The following is a 14,519-nucleotide window of genomic DNA, read 5'->3' on the forward strand; positions in this document are numbered from 1 at the left end:
GCCGTGAGTTTAATAGCCCTGGTATACAATCTCCTGCTTGAGCAGGGATTGGACTAGAAGGTCCTTTCCAACTTTATTATTCTGTTCTTTCTGTTGCTAACCAGACCATGGTTAAGTGAATTTTGCCCCATTTTACAACCTTTCTTAGCACAGTTGTTAGGTGAATCACTGCCATTCTTAAGTTAGTAATACGATTGTTAGTCAATCTGGCTTCCCTACTGACTTTGTCAGAAGGTCACAAAAGGTGATTATATATAATATAAATATATCTATTATATGAAAATATGTCTATTTTCATAGCTACTTAGCATTAGAGAAATTTAGCTATAGAGCTTTCCTGAAGAATTGCCATTTTTTGCAGACATTATGATATTGTTTTTCAGCTAATCCACTCCTCTTAAAAAGCCAGTTCAAGAAGGATACCCATGATGAGTCAATACATCTAGAAGGAATAATCCCAAAGAAAGTAAAGGACCTCAGAAAAACTCATCTCTATCCAAGGGGAATAGGGAATAGGACTAGATGGGAAAGATTCAGATCCAAAAGGGCACTTTTTATGTTCCTAAATAAAAATCTCTGGGAATCCCCAACCCTATAGGCATAGAACTCTTTGAACAGCAATAGTTACTAATTCAAAACCTTCTTTGAGAAGAATTTGAGAAGGTTTAGAACCAGATGGTCTCAGGGCTTTTCTGTCTTTTAAGGTCTTGGAAATAAGAGTTTGAAATTCAATTGAAGTTGCTCTATATCCCCATCCTACTAACTGGCTTCAGTAACATTTTCTATGGAGAGTCTCAATCATCCAGGTCAGGGTTGTCCCAAATGTGTTTTTTCAAAAGGCAACTGAGCTTTCGTTGTTTTTCTGAGAAGATGTTTTGCTTCTCATCCAAGAAACTTCTGTTCTGAAGTCCAGTTGCCTTTTGAAAAACTACCCTTGGGCTTCAGTGGTTTTAAAGTAATAAATGAAGAACCAGTAAAGCTCTTACCTATACTTACATGGGTAAAAAATGGAACCTTTTAAAACTCTTTGAGGGTATAAGACAAAACTTCCTGATGGTACTAAACCGAAAGAAGTTATATTTACTTGCTGAGGAGGCTGAACAGATTTTCAGGAGGCTAAATTTCCTCATTCCAATGCTTCCCCCCCACAAATAATCTTCCCTAAGTATCTAATTCAGCCCAAAGTATTCCTTAAGGTGAAAATTAAGAAACGGAAAGAAACAGCCGTTGTCTAATTTTGCAAACATTCAGACTCGTACAAATATTTCTCCCATCAGTATTAGATCAAGCTCATATATAAGAGTTGAAATAGAAGCAGACTTTGCTAACAGAAACAGATTATTGGATGTCTAAAATAATTTGTATGGCTCAACTGGAAGAGGACACTTTAATACAGAACATTTTAAAATGCTGTTCAAGAGCAAGAAGTTATTTGAAGTTATTTTCAAGGGAGAGGCCAGATAATAGGCATTCATTGCAATAAATGAGCTGGCACAATCTGCCACTGAGAGTTGCCTTGAAAACAAAACAAAATGAAAACAGAGGAGAATACAGTTTGTCATTATCAACAATGAAGAAAGCTATAAAAGAATAAGATGAACGTGCCAGCAGCTAAATGCTGAAAGGTTCCAAGAGATTTGCAAAATTAAGATTCATTGTTAGGGGCCTCCTTCCACTCTTTCAGCAGTGGCCTGCAAATGGATTTTTCTATGTGCTGAAAGGCAGGCTTATCTCTAAAAACAAAACAAGGAAGGTAGGTTGTATCTTCTCTCCCCCCATTTTTAATAATTATTTTAATAATTTACAGGAAACCATTAGAGACCATTACCTTTTGGGTCAAAAAGGAAATATTAATAAGTACAATAATTATGCAGTATTTAGACAAAATTGTTATTTGTTTTCTTAAGTTTTCACGGGTACTTACATGTATGGCATTCGGCTTTGTTCGGGTATTTTCCCACGTCATTGTAGTTGTGCTTTTAAAGTTGTAGCAACGTTTCGGCAGAATCTCATCTGCCATCATCAGGCTTCTGTATAGATGAACACTATACAGAAGCCTGATGATGGCAGATGAGATTCTGCCGAAACATTGCTACAACTTTAAAAGCACAACTACAATGACGTGGGAAAATACCCGAACAAAGCCGAATGCCATAAAATTGTTATTATCTATTTTAATTCTATAGCTCAACAAGTGACTCTAGATGGTATACACGATAAAACATAAAAATGATTATAAACTATTAAAATTATTAAAAGGATTGAAACAAAATAAATATATATGGCATCAGGTAAAAACTGTGATTATGGATAACAGATAACAGATAATCAGAGTTGGAAGGGATCTTGTAGGTCATATAGTCCAACCCCTCACCCAAGCGGGAAATCCTACACCATTTCTGACAAATGGCAGTCCAATCTCTTCTTGAAAGTCTCAAGTGATGGCGTTCCCACAACTTCCAAGGGCAAGCTGTTCCATTGGTTGATTGTTCTCACTGTCAGAAAGTTTCTCCTTATTTCCAGGTTAAATCTCTCCTTGTTCAGTTTCCATCCATTATTCCTTGTCTGGACTACAGGCGCTTTAGAAAATAGCTTGACCCCTTCCTTTCTGCGGCAGCCCCTCAAATATTGGAAGACTGCTATCATGTCTCCCCTGGTCCTTCTCTTTACTAGACTAGCCAAGCCCAGTTCCTGTAACAGTTCTTCGTATGCCTTAGTCTCCAGTCCCCTAATAATCCTGGTTTCTCTTAAATAACACAAAGTTAACACAAAGAGGACATGTTGCCCTTTGCACACTCACCCGCTCCCCCAGACCTGAGCATGCAACCAACTCTCCACATACATGTGAAAGGTCTACAGAGTTGGGGTCATCCTGATATTTGAAGGGAGAGGATTCCAGAAGACAGGGGCTACAACATGAAGCTATGCCTCCTGGTTCATTTCTTGGTTGAAGGGACCCATAGCATGATCCACTTGCCTGACCAAATTACATGTGTAGAGAAAACTGGTAAAAGATGGTCCCTTGGGTAATCTGACCTCAGGGAAGAGCTATAAAGGTGATAACTATCATTTTGAATTGCACCTGGAAACAGACAACCAATGAAATTCATGAATACTCCATACTCCCTTTACTACTCAGATAGCCAGATTCTGCACCAGTTGAAGTTTCCAAAGGTTCTTCAAGGGCAGCCCCATGTAGAACACCTTGCAATAATCCAGATGAGAGGTCATGAAGACATGAGTGACTGTGAGCAAAGCCTCCTGATCCAGGAATGAGAGAAAAAGGTGTACTACTTAGAGTAGTCATCTACTGGTCATGGTTCCCCTGCTCTGCTAGTAAGAACCATGAGTGCAAGAAATTTCTCAGATTGTTCCCTGGGTTTGTCTCAGACAGTGCAATCCTATCCAGGACTAGAGGTGGGAAAACCTTGTAACCAGGAGGTTCAAATTCCAGTCTGTCTTGTTTGAGTTGATTTGGACCCAATTGCACCCCATCTAGTCATGTATAGCCTCCAGGCACTGAGAAGAAGACATCAACAGCTTCATTCAAGTAGCCCATGGTGTAGTTATAAAGCTGGCTATTATCAGAATGTTGATCAATTTTGATCAATTTCAGGATCAATGGGTCAATTTTTAACTTCAGAAATCTGAACATCAAATAAAAAACAAAGATTTCAGAGGAAGGAAGTTGAAGCGGACAGAATCACCAGAGTTACTCAATATTTTACTCTAGAATGAAAATATCTACCTACTTCATACTACACTAGAAACTCTAATACATATGCTGAAAAAAGTGAGTTCTTCAGAAAGCAAATGGGGATGGAGGGATAAAATATGAAACATAATGTACTAATATACTCAACTCTCAGTTTTGTTTCACAAAGAAACATGATGTTATATCCAGCCACTTGTGCTTCTTACTGAAAACATTAATTCATCACAATAGGCAATGTGCTATTCATTATAATTCTACTAGTATTTGCATATCCTGCACATTGATTCCATTTATTCTGTCACTCTCACCTATATAATATTTCTCTTTGATACATTAATTTTCAGCTCTCTATTGCTTGTTGCACCATACAGTTTGTCTGACACCTGCTGAAAACCAATCAGTTTCTCAGTCAAGAACAGGACATCAGTGTATGTACGTTCATGTCCCCTACTAATATGCCTATAAAGTCACTACATATATTCATTTTTCATTTCTGCATAAATATATCAAAGGGAATATGATGCATGCTGGTTATATTGCCTCTCAACCAATGGTGGGATTCAAATAATTTTACTACTGGTTTTGTGAGCAAGGCTTGGTAGGCCTGGCAGGGGAATGATAGTGTAAAATCTCCAATCGGAGGTAGTATTTGCCGGTTCTCTGAACTACTCAAAATTTCCACTACCAGTTCTCCAGAACTGGTCAGAACCTTCTGAATACCATCTCTGCACTCAGTGCTAAAGCATTTCACCAAGCCTTCTATTTATATGTTTTGCATGTTATATTTCCATCACGTAGCAGTCTTGTTGCATTGAATAACCAACACTTAACCCCATATTCATGCAAACTCATGCCTATTTGTTTTATCATTTTCTTTCTCTAAATCGTCAACATATCTATAATAAACTTTATTTCTCACAATCATACGTTTCATAGTGATTTCATAATGAAAAGCAAGTCTGCATGCATCCTGCCTGACATAAAGCCATAGGACATTTCCAAAATTTTGTTCACAGTCAATTCTCATAGTCTTTCTATCAAGATTCTGCCAAATATATTATGTCCTGAGGACTCAAGGAGTTCTCACTCAGGTCCACTCACTTTGTGTGGGCGATATTCCCCCATTCCCATTGGTTGGTTCTCCCCAGCAGCCAGCTATAAAAGCAGGCTGCGGGGTCCAACTGGTTGCTGATTGCTGCGAGCCAGTTCCAGGCTTGGCAAGCACGGTCAGCCCTTTATTTGTAAAATAAAGTACTGTTGCACTCATGCTCTGGTTCAGCCTCTCATTGCTCAAACTTAACACTGGCGACGAGGATGGGATGGCTACCAGATGCACCTTGCAACCGCTGAGTCACTAGCCACCGATCCGCAGCCCAGAGAGAGCGATCGGCTGGCGATAAGGAAACGCTGATCCGTAGCCAGAGAGAGCGGTCAGCCAACAAAACGAGCGATCAAAAAGAGCAAACGCAGATCCGCAGCCAGAGAAAGCGGTCTGATTCAAAAGTTAGAAGCGTCTGTAGCGCTTGTTAGCTCCGCTATGGGAAAGTGAAGCGCTGCGAGCCGCAGCCGCTCTGCATTTGGCGCGAAATTCAAACGGGTGTCATTTGAATTTCGAGCCAGTAGGAATCACAGCACAGCGCTGTGAGAGTCACTAACGCCCACTTTTTTGGCGCGAATCAAGACACCTCCAACGGCTAGCAGCCAACGTGGTAACCCAGAGAGAGAAAGAGAGGGTAGCAAAAAACCTCTCCAGAGCTGATATCACTAGTAACTCACGGCGCTCGTAGTCCCAGAGAGATTTTTCCGCAGGTAGCCCAGCCGTTCCAGCACCATGAGTTCCAACCCAGTATTCCCGGCGTTTAAACCAGACGAAGAGAAGTGGGAATCGTATAAGAACCGTTTCAATCATTACATCGATGCGGTCGGCCTGGCGGATGCGGAGAGCATCGGAAAAATCCTATTTCCTAATCTACTGCGGAGCCACCGTTTACGATACCGCCCAGCACTCGTAGCGCCGAGAGAATTGAAAACGTTCCGTGGTCCGAGTTGCTTGAGATCCTCACTAACCACTACGCTCCCAGGCCTTCACAAATCGCCAGGAGGTTCACGTTCCGTATGAGGAAGCAATCAAGTAAGGAGACCATCAATCAATATATGGCCGCCCTCAGAACAGCAGCCCTGCACTGCGGGTTTGGAACATACCTGGAGGACATGCTCCTCGATCAATTAGTTTGTGGGGTCAAGGATCTCAATCTACAGAGGCGCCTGCTAGCTAAAAAAGACCTCAACCTCGCGCAAGCGGTCGAGGAGGCCCTAGCAGCCAAGCTAGCAACGAACTCAGCCACCGAAATTCAGGGCCCAAGTGCCAAGCTAGCATCGTTCCCAGTCCATTCCGAAGAGGTGGTAGCGGAGGAAACCCACAACGATGAGAACGATGTCCACCGCCTCACCGATGACAGACGGTCGCAGGTAGGGGCCAAACAAGAATACACCGGTCCACCCAAGCACATCACACTGTGCCTAGCCTGTGGGGTATCACATCAAAGGGCCACCTGCAAGTTTAAAGGAGCCGTTTGCAACAACTGCCATAAGAGGGGGCACATTGCGAGAGTCTGCCAAGCCCCCCAAAGCGCTGCACACAGACCCCCGTCCTCACACTCGGGACCACAGAGGCAAGTATTAAACTGTCGCACGCACTGCCTTGCCAGGCGTACTTGCCACACTGTTAGTAAAATTTCTCTCTCCGTTTCCCTAGAAGGTAAACCGTGCCTCATGGAGGTTGACACAGGGTCAGCGCTCTCAATAATCTCGTGGAACACCCTCAAGAGACTCCACCCCAGCCTATCTACTACCCGGCTTCAGAGATGCCAGTTCGGTCTGAAGGACTACTAGGGGAAGGCCATTCCTGTGATCGGCAGAGGCAAGTTCTTTGTCAGTTTTAGAGCTTTTAAAGGCCACCTACCTCTAGTGGTAGTTAACGGCAATCTACCCACCTTATTGGGGCTCGATTGGTTTCCCCACCTCGGCCTAGGGTTAACAGGAGTCCATGCTGTCTCAACCTCAGACACTGACTCCTTATTCGCTGACTACGCAGATGTGTTCAGCGAGGAGCTGGGGTGTTATAATGGAACCCCATCTCGTTCACCGTTGACCCCCAGGCAGTCCCAATCAGATTAAAACCACGTAGAGTTCCATTTGCTATTCGACCAAAACTAAACGCTGAATTGGATAAACTACTAAAACAAGGGGTCATTGAGCCAACAGATTTCGCCAAGTGGGAGACGCCCATTGTCACACCCTCAAAAAGATGGTAGCCTGAGAATTTGCTCGGACTACAAGACAACAATCAATAAATATTTACAAGTTAGCGCCTACCCTGTGCCCGTCATTCAGCACTTATTGCACACATTCGAACCGGGCAGTATTTTTGCTAAATTGGACATGTCTCAAGCATATCAACAGTTCCCTGTTGATAACCAAACAGCGGAACTTCAGACCATCGTCACTCACAGGGGTGCCTTCCGATGCAAGCGTCTCCAATTTGGCGTAAGTGTTGCCCGGGTATTTTTCAATCCCTCATGGAGCGGATTTTACAGGGCCTCCCTGGTGTAGTACCCTACTTCGATGACATCTTGGTCTCGGCCAGGGACAGTCCCCAACTCTTCCAGAGAGTGCGAGCAGTGTTAGAGAGGTTCAGACAGCATGGCCTCAAGTTAAAAAAAAAAAAAATGCGCCATTGCCACTAGACAGGTGGACTTTCTGGGTTATAAAATTGACGCCTCTGGCATTCACCCCCTGGAGTCCAAGGTTAGGGCGATCCCGAAGCTCCCACACCGACCTCCAAAACGGAGCTACAAGCTTTCTTGGGGCTCCTAAACTTTTATGCATCCTTCTTGCCCCATAAAGCCTCAGTAGCCGAACCCCTACACAGATTACTAGACAAAAAGTCACCGTGGCACTGGGGGCACAAAGAAGACCAAGCATTTAACGCCGTCAAATCACTACTTACGTCAGAGGCAGTGCTCATCCAATTCGACCCCAACCTTCCTTTAGTACTGGCAGCAGACGCATCCCCTTTTGGGATTGGGGCGGTCCTTAGTCACCGACTCGCCAATGGCGCCGAGGCCCCCATCGCCTTTTTCTCCAGGACGCCTCGGCCACGGAGCGAAATTACAGCCAAATAGACAAGGAAGCCCTAGCAGCTGTTGCAGCCGTGAAAAAGTTTCACGAATTCCTTTTTGGCCACTTCTTCGAACTGGTCACCGACCATAAGCCCCTCCTGGGCCTACTGGCCGGCGACAAACAGACACCTCAAGTCCTTTCCCCTAGGATGACAAGGTGGACACTTTTCCTAGCGGCCTACTCATACAAACTTATCCACCGCCCGGGCAAAACTCTATCCCACGCTGACGCTCTCAGTCGCTGCCCCTTACCCGCTCCGGCTGAAGACCCAGCTCCTGTCAATGCCATTTTCGAAATCACCCAGTTGAACCTGCCCATCACCGCCCTTGACATCGCCGCCAAAACCAAGGCAGACCAAACGCTCGCCCAGGTGCTCGACTGGGTGAGGAGGGGGTGGCCGGGAGGCAACGTTGATAACAAATTCGCACCCTTTAAGACTCGCATGCAGGAGCTGTCCAGTTTGCAGGGTTGTCTACTGTGGGGCACTCGAGTGGTCATTCCGACTCGCTGCGCACTCCGAGTCCTGGAGGCGTGCACGAGGGACACCCGGCATTTGAGAATGAAGGCATTAGCACGCAGCTACGTGTGGTGGCCAGGTCTCAGACGAGGACATTGTCAATTGGGTAAGTTCCTGCAGTATTTGCCAGGAATCCCGTCCTGCTCCCCCATCGCCACCCCTACCAGATGGGAGAGCGCCAGCGCCCTTGGTCTAGAATCCATATCGATCTGGCCGGCCCCGTGCATGGAAAGATGTTCCTAGTGGTCGTGGACGCTTATTCCAAATGGATAGACGTGGCACAGCTATCCACGACCACCACACTAGCAATCACCAACGTGTTAACGCGCCTGTTCGTTACACATGGACTACCCGACTCCTTGGTCTCCGATAATGGCCCACAGTTCGCATCAGTAGAATTCAGCCGTTTTGCAGCCAACCTAGGCATTCGCCACATTTTCACAGCCCCATTTCACCCTGCAAGTAATGGGTTGGCTGAAAGGGCCGTCAGGACCACCAAAGAGGCCCTCGCTAGGTTTGGCAGAGATGACTGGCACCACAAACTCTCACGGTTCCTGATGAGCCAGCACTCAACCCCTGTGCAGTCACCAATAAGTCCCCAGCGGAACTTCTGATGGGCCGGCGCCTGAGGACTGTATTAGATAGACTGCACCCACAATACTGCCCTGACTCTCCCTCGCTTCCACTTCGGGGTTAGACATTTTATGTTACAGGAGCCGATATTCGCAAGGAATTTCGCTGGGGACCCACTTTGGATTCCGGGCGAGGTCATCGCCGTCACCGGGCCGAGATCGTATAGAGTCAGGCTGGAGGATGGTCGCGTCTGGAGGAGACACATAGACCAACTCAGAAGGCGCCTCAGCAACCTCGCAAACAAGAATCCAGAGTCTCCAGTCGAAGGGGAACCGTCTCATCCGCCGCCCAGCCACACACCCACCCAGCGACCAGTCTGCGCCAGCGGTCGCTCCGGTCAGCCCAAACTCGGACAACAGCGCCCAGAGAGTTGACGAACCTGATCCAACCCACGAGAGCTCGACCCCAGTAACCAACCCGGTGGTTTCCGAGGATGCCCAGTCCAGAGAGAGTGTTGGCGACACTATGCCGGCTCAACCGTCACAGACTGATACCGAACAGACAGACAATGTTCCCGAGTTGCGCCGCTCCGGGCGCCAACACAACACCCCCGTCTACCTCAAGGACTATGCGTGTTCGCATCTGGGGGGAAGGGGTGTTATGTCCTGAGGACTCAAGGAGTTCTCACTCAGGTCCATTCACTTTGTGTGGGCGATATTCCCCCATTCCCATTGGTTGGTTCTCCCCAGCAGCCAGCTATAAAAGCAGGCTGCGGGGTCCAACTGGTTGCTGATTGCTGCGAGCCAGTTCCAGGCTTGGCAAGCACGGTCAGCCCTTTATTTGTAAAATAAAGTACCGTTGCACTCATGCTCTGGTTCAGCCTCTCATTGCTCAAACTTAACAAAATATCTTCCATTTAACAAATTAATCTGCCTATTGTTGTTGCATTTATTTCTGCTATTTTTTCCATTTGTATGAGGAACAATAATCCAATTCTTCCAAATATGAGCATATATAATTTTCCAAATATATTAAATTGCACATTCTTCATTACATTTTGATAGACAACTCATATTTGCACCCCATTATATAACAACCAATGCAATTATTAAATTTGTGGATGACATGACAGTGGTAGAGCTCATTAATAAGAACAATGAGTCTGCTTATAGAAAGGAAGTACAAGGGCTGACACTGTGGTGTAAAAAAAAATGATCTTACATTTAAAACCAAAAAAACCTAAATAACTTATAACTGACTTCAGGAGGAAGAGAGATGTACATTTACCATTGTACATAAATGGCAAAGAGGTGGAAAGGGTTGGTAGTTTTAAATTTCTGGGCACTTATATCTCGGAGGACCTCTCATGGACTATGAATGCAAACATGCTTGTGAAGAAGGCACAAAAGAGGCTGTACTTCCTGAGAATGCTTAGGAAGATAAATCTATCTCGGCATCTACTTCTGCCCTACTATTGCCAGCACCATTGAGAGTGTCCTGACATACAGCATTCTTGCATGGTATAGAAGCAGCTCTGTAGCAGACAAAAAAGCTCTACAGAGAATCATCAAAACTGCCCAGAACATCATTGGACTCCAACTACCAGCCCTGGATGTCATCTTCACATCTTACTGTTTGAGGAAGTTGCACAACATTCTCAGACACTCTTCTCATCCTGCTTACAGTCTTTGTGAACTGTTGCCTTCTGGCAGAAGATACAGAACAATTAAAACTCAGACCACATATTTTCTGAACAATTTTTATCCCAGAACTATAATTGCACTTAACAATGAATTTAAGGACCATCATCATACTGTTGGACAGTATTACTTGGTCTGTTGTGTGGCTCCTTGTGTGTTTTTAGGGGGTGGGGAATTTTGATGGGTAGGGGAGTGTTTGGGAATTGTTATGTGTGTGTGTGTGCGTGTTGCATCCAGTCTCTCAGTGTTATGTGAATTTCATTGCATGTATACTGTGTATATATGTACAATGACAATAAATAATTCAATTCAATTAATTTTTTCCTTCCTGTAATCACTTGGCTTTCACTATAGACTCTTCTAGATCCATTTTTCCTCCAAGACCTTACTCCTGACACTGTCAAATAATAATCTGCCCTATATTTAGAACCTCTTGTCATTATTTTGTTTTTCACTGCTTCTCTCAGTTTTCCATCATAAAAGATTAAATCAATCTTGTTTTTAAATCTCTATTTATTACTTTGCTGAGAATACATATAAATAGGTTTATTTCCATATAATATGGTCAAAAGGAAAGATCCTTTTAAAGTCAATATTTCATAGTCATGACCCTCATTCATTTTAGGTTCTATGATTGGCCAATCCCTTTTTCCATACTTTTCATCTTGTTTTCAGTCATTTATGAGAACTAATAGAGTATTTTCCCTCTGGAATATATCAGTTAATGTTATCATAGACTGGTTCTCCCATTAAGACTATTTGCTACTGGGCTTCTGGTTTGAGCTTCTTCAGCGACAGACCAAAACCTCATCTCTGCGAGGCTTCGATCCGTGATTGCCGCTGGAGCACCCTGAGCCAGCTGGCTTCAGGGCTAAGCCACCCCATAGAGGTGGTGAAGAGGGGGCAGACTGCCTGCAGGGTTGAGGAGAGCCTCATCTCTCCTCCCCAGCTGGCCATTACTTCCTTTCCCAAAGGTGGTTGTAGCGGTGGTCAGAAATGGCCACCACAAAGAAGAACTCGACTGGAAAAAAATGTGCAGGAGGAAGATAAGAGGAAAAGGTTTTGGTTGACCGGGTCAAACAGCAAAAGCAACAAATAAGGTACCCTGGAATTGAAACTATTAAAAAAACAATAAGATTGTTCCCTAAGAAGATTTTTAAGCTGTGAAGGAGAGAGAAAAGGGAAAAGATTGGGGTTTTTTTCTCTTTTTCCTATACTGACAGCTAAGAGACTTAAGAAATTGGAAAAAAAATCCACTTTGACATCAATAGGCATTTAATGCTGAAAATAAAAAGTCAAAGGGATAATAAAGATTTCTGGGTAATTAAAAGCTTTTGAAAACAGGAAAGGAGAGAGGAAGAATAAAAGGGCAGGATCTGGAAGGGAGGAGACTGCCTGGAATTAAAAAAGAACTTACAGAAAAATCTCAACAAGACTTCCAAAAGATACACTCTAACTGAAATATCTCAACAAAAACCCCAGGAAGAGAAAGTCGAAAAAGAAATAAGAAGATATAACTCAGGACTATCTGGATTGCTTGATGATTTCTGGATTCTTGGTTATTGTTTTGAATGACTAAAATCAATTGGGTGGTTGTTTAAAACTGTTTGAAATGGCTCCACTTTTAGAAGAACTGCAAATGGAACTTAAAGGGTACAAAGAAGATGCACAAGAAGGGAGAGGTTCTTTTGGCTTCGTACTTCAGTTTTTAGAAATGGAGATTTGGAATTATGAGAAACAACAAGAAATGCCTGCAGAACAAGAAGATTGTGACAAAGAAGAAGCCATCCTTAATGAACAAGTAATCTTAGATGTGGGGGGGGAAGGAAAGTGGGGAAAGAGAATGGAAAATTTAAGATTGGGAAAAACAACTCCAAAAAAAAAGTAGAGTGAAAAATAAGTATAAAATCAGAAAGCAACAGAAGAGGGAAATGCAGAAGAGAGAATTAGAAAGAGAGAGACAAGGGGGTAAAAAGGGGAGGGAGAAGATGAGAGGGAAGAAAGAAAGGAAAAGAAGTCATAAAGGACAGAGAGAAACAGGGCCTATTTAGAGATAATGGGTGAAAATTTAATGGAAAAGGGGATTCTGCAAAGGTACATTTGATAGTATGGTTATATTAGAAACAGAAATAATTTTAGAAAATATGAAACAATGTATGATTAAAATGTCTGATAAAATAGCTATCGTAATTCAGTGGAATGCTTGTCAATAAATAAATGTAATAAAAGGTATATTTAATGATTTATAAAATATATGTGAAGAGAAATAAGGGAAAAATTAATTATGGAGATTATATGTGTTTTTAAGGAAGTATGATATTTGATTGAAAAGAAGTGTTAAAGATGTTAGGATTTTAATGATTATTAATGATAGAACTGAACTGGAATGGAATGAGGGTTTATAATTACATATATTTACAATCTTTTTTTTTAAAGAATATAGTATGTATTACAAGAATATACCAAGCAGAATTCGATTGGAAGTTATGTATGCAGCTCTATAGAGATCCATGCAATATACTGACACATACATGGAATGTAGATTCATTGACTGCTTCCTCTATTGGAGACCAGATCTGTGTATGCCATAGTTGAATAGTTCTCTCCCATGCCAAGTTAACCTGCCACCTCAAGACACTGAAGAAAGATAAATCCCATGGCCCGTGTTTATCCAGTTCGTATCTACAAACTGTGAAAGAGGTTGCCTAGGGCTACCATTAATGAGCTGTAGAAATGTGGATTGTCATGAAACAACAACAAAGAGATATAGTCCATATATGGTCATCCTATGCAGGGAGCCCCCATTTTTTTAAACATCTCTTAGATTTTTTTATCTATTTTACTCCAGAAACATATTCTCCTCTCCTCTCCTCTCCTCCTCTCCTCTCCTCTCCTCTCCTCTCCTCTCCATATAGGGCCTATAATAAAAAGTTCAACTGTTCTATCCAGTACAACCTGTGTTCCATGCCTCTACAATATGCTCAGGCCTGGTTTGCAATGATATCCAAAAATGCAACCCTATATATGTTTATCCAGGTAGCACTATTGCATTCAGGAAATATTTATTCCCAGCCAGCAGTCAACACCACTGGATTCTTTGTTGGTTCTTGAGATTATTTCTCTAAATTTACTTCCCCTGAAAGCTAGCTAAGATTCCCCATATTATAAGATTGGCATCATTTTGGCTGCATAATAATCCATGCCCAGGGAATTATCTTCCAGAGCCTTTCCAAAACTGCTGCCAAATGAAAAGTTTGAATGAGACTGCACAGGGTGTCATAAGATTAACCAAGTTTAATTAATTCCATATTAAATGAAAATGTATTTATTTCTGAGATCTTACCTACTTTTTGAGATGTGCCATTAATAAGGCTATGTAAAAGATTAGGCATCCTGGGCAGATAGCATTTTATGAACATTTGCCCTGTGAGCCAAATGTTATGAGCCATTTCTGGCTGTTTGCTATATGGATAAGTAAACTAGAAGTGAATAGCCTTTTTTATCATTTATGATAATTTAATTTTTTCCAGGAGTCAGAATTTATTAAGTCAGTTTTTGTACAATTGATAATAGATGGTGGATGGGGTACATAGTTTTGCTTTTGATGCAATAAGAGAGGCATGAAGTTATGTTTGATTGCACAGTTAGCCGGATGTTTAGATGGGATGTGGTATTTTTTTCTACCTTTTAACTGCTTCCCAAGGACCTAGGGTAGGTAAATATTGTTTGGTGGTGTTAAAAATATTGTCACTGGGTATAAGCTGTTCCAAATAAAATTGCTTTTTGTAGTTGACTGATGGTGATTTTTTTTCCAGTGCTGACAGAGTTCAAG

The sequence above is a fragment of the Pseudonaja textilis genome, chromosome 1 (assembly GCF_049901715.1).
Source record: "Pseudonaja textilis isolate UNSWEBS1 chromosome 1, rPseTex1.2, whole genome shotgun sequence".
NCBI classification, from domain to species: domain Eukaryota; kingdom Metazoa; phylum Chordata; class Lepidosauria; order Squamata; family Elapidae; genus Pseudonaja; species Pseudonaja textilis.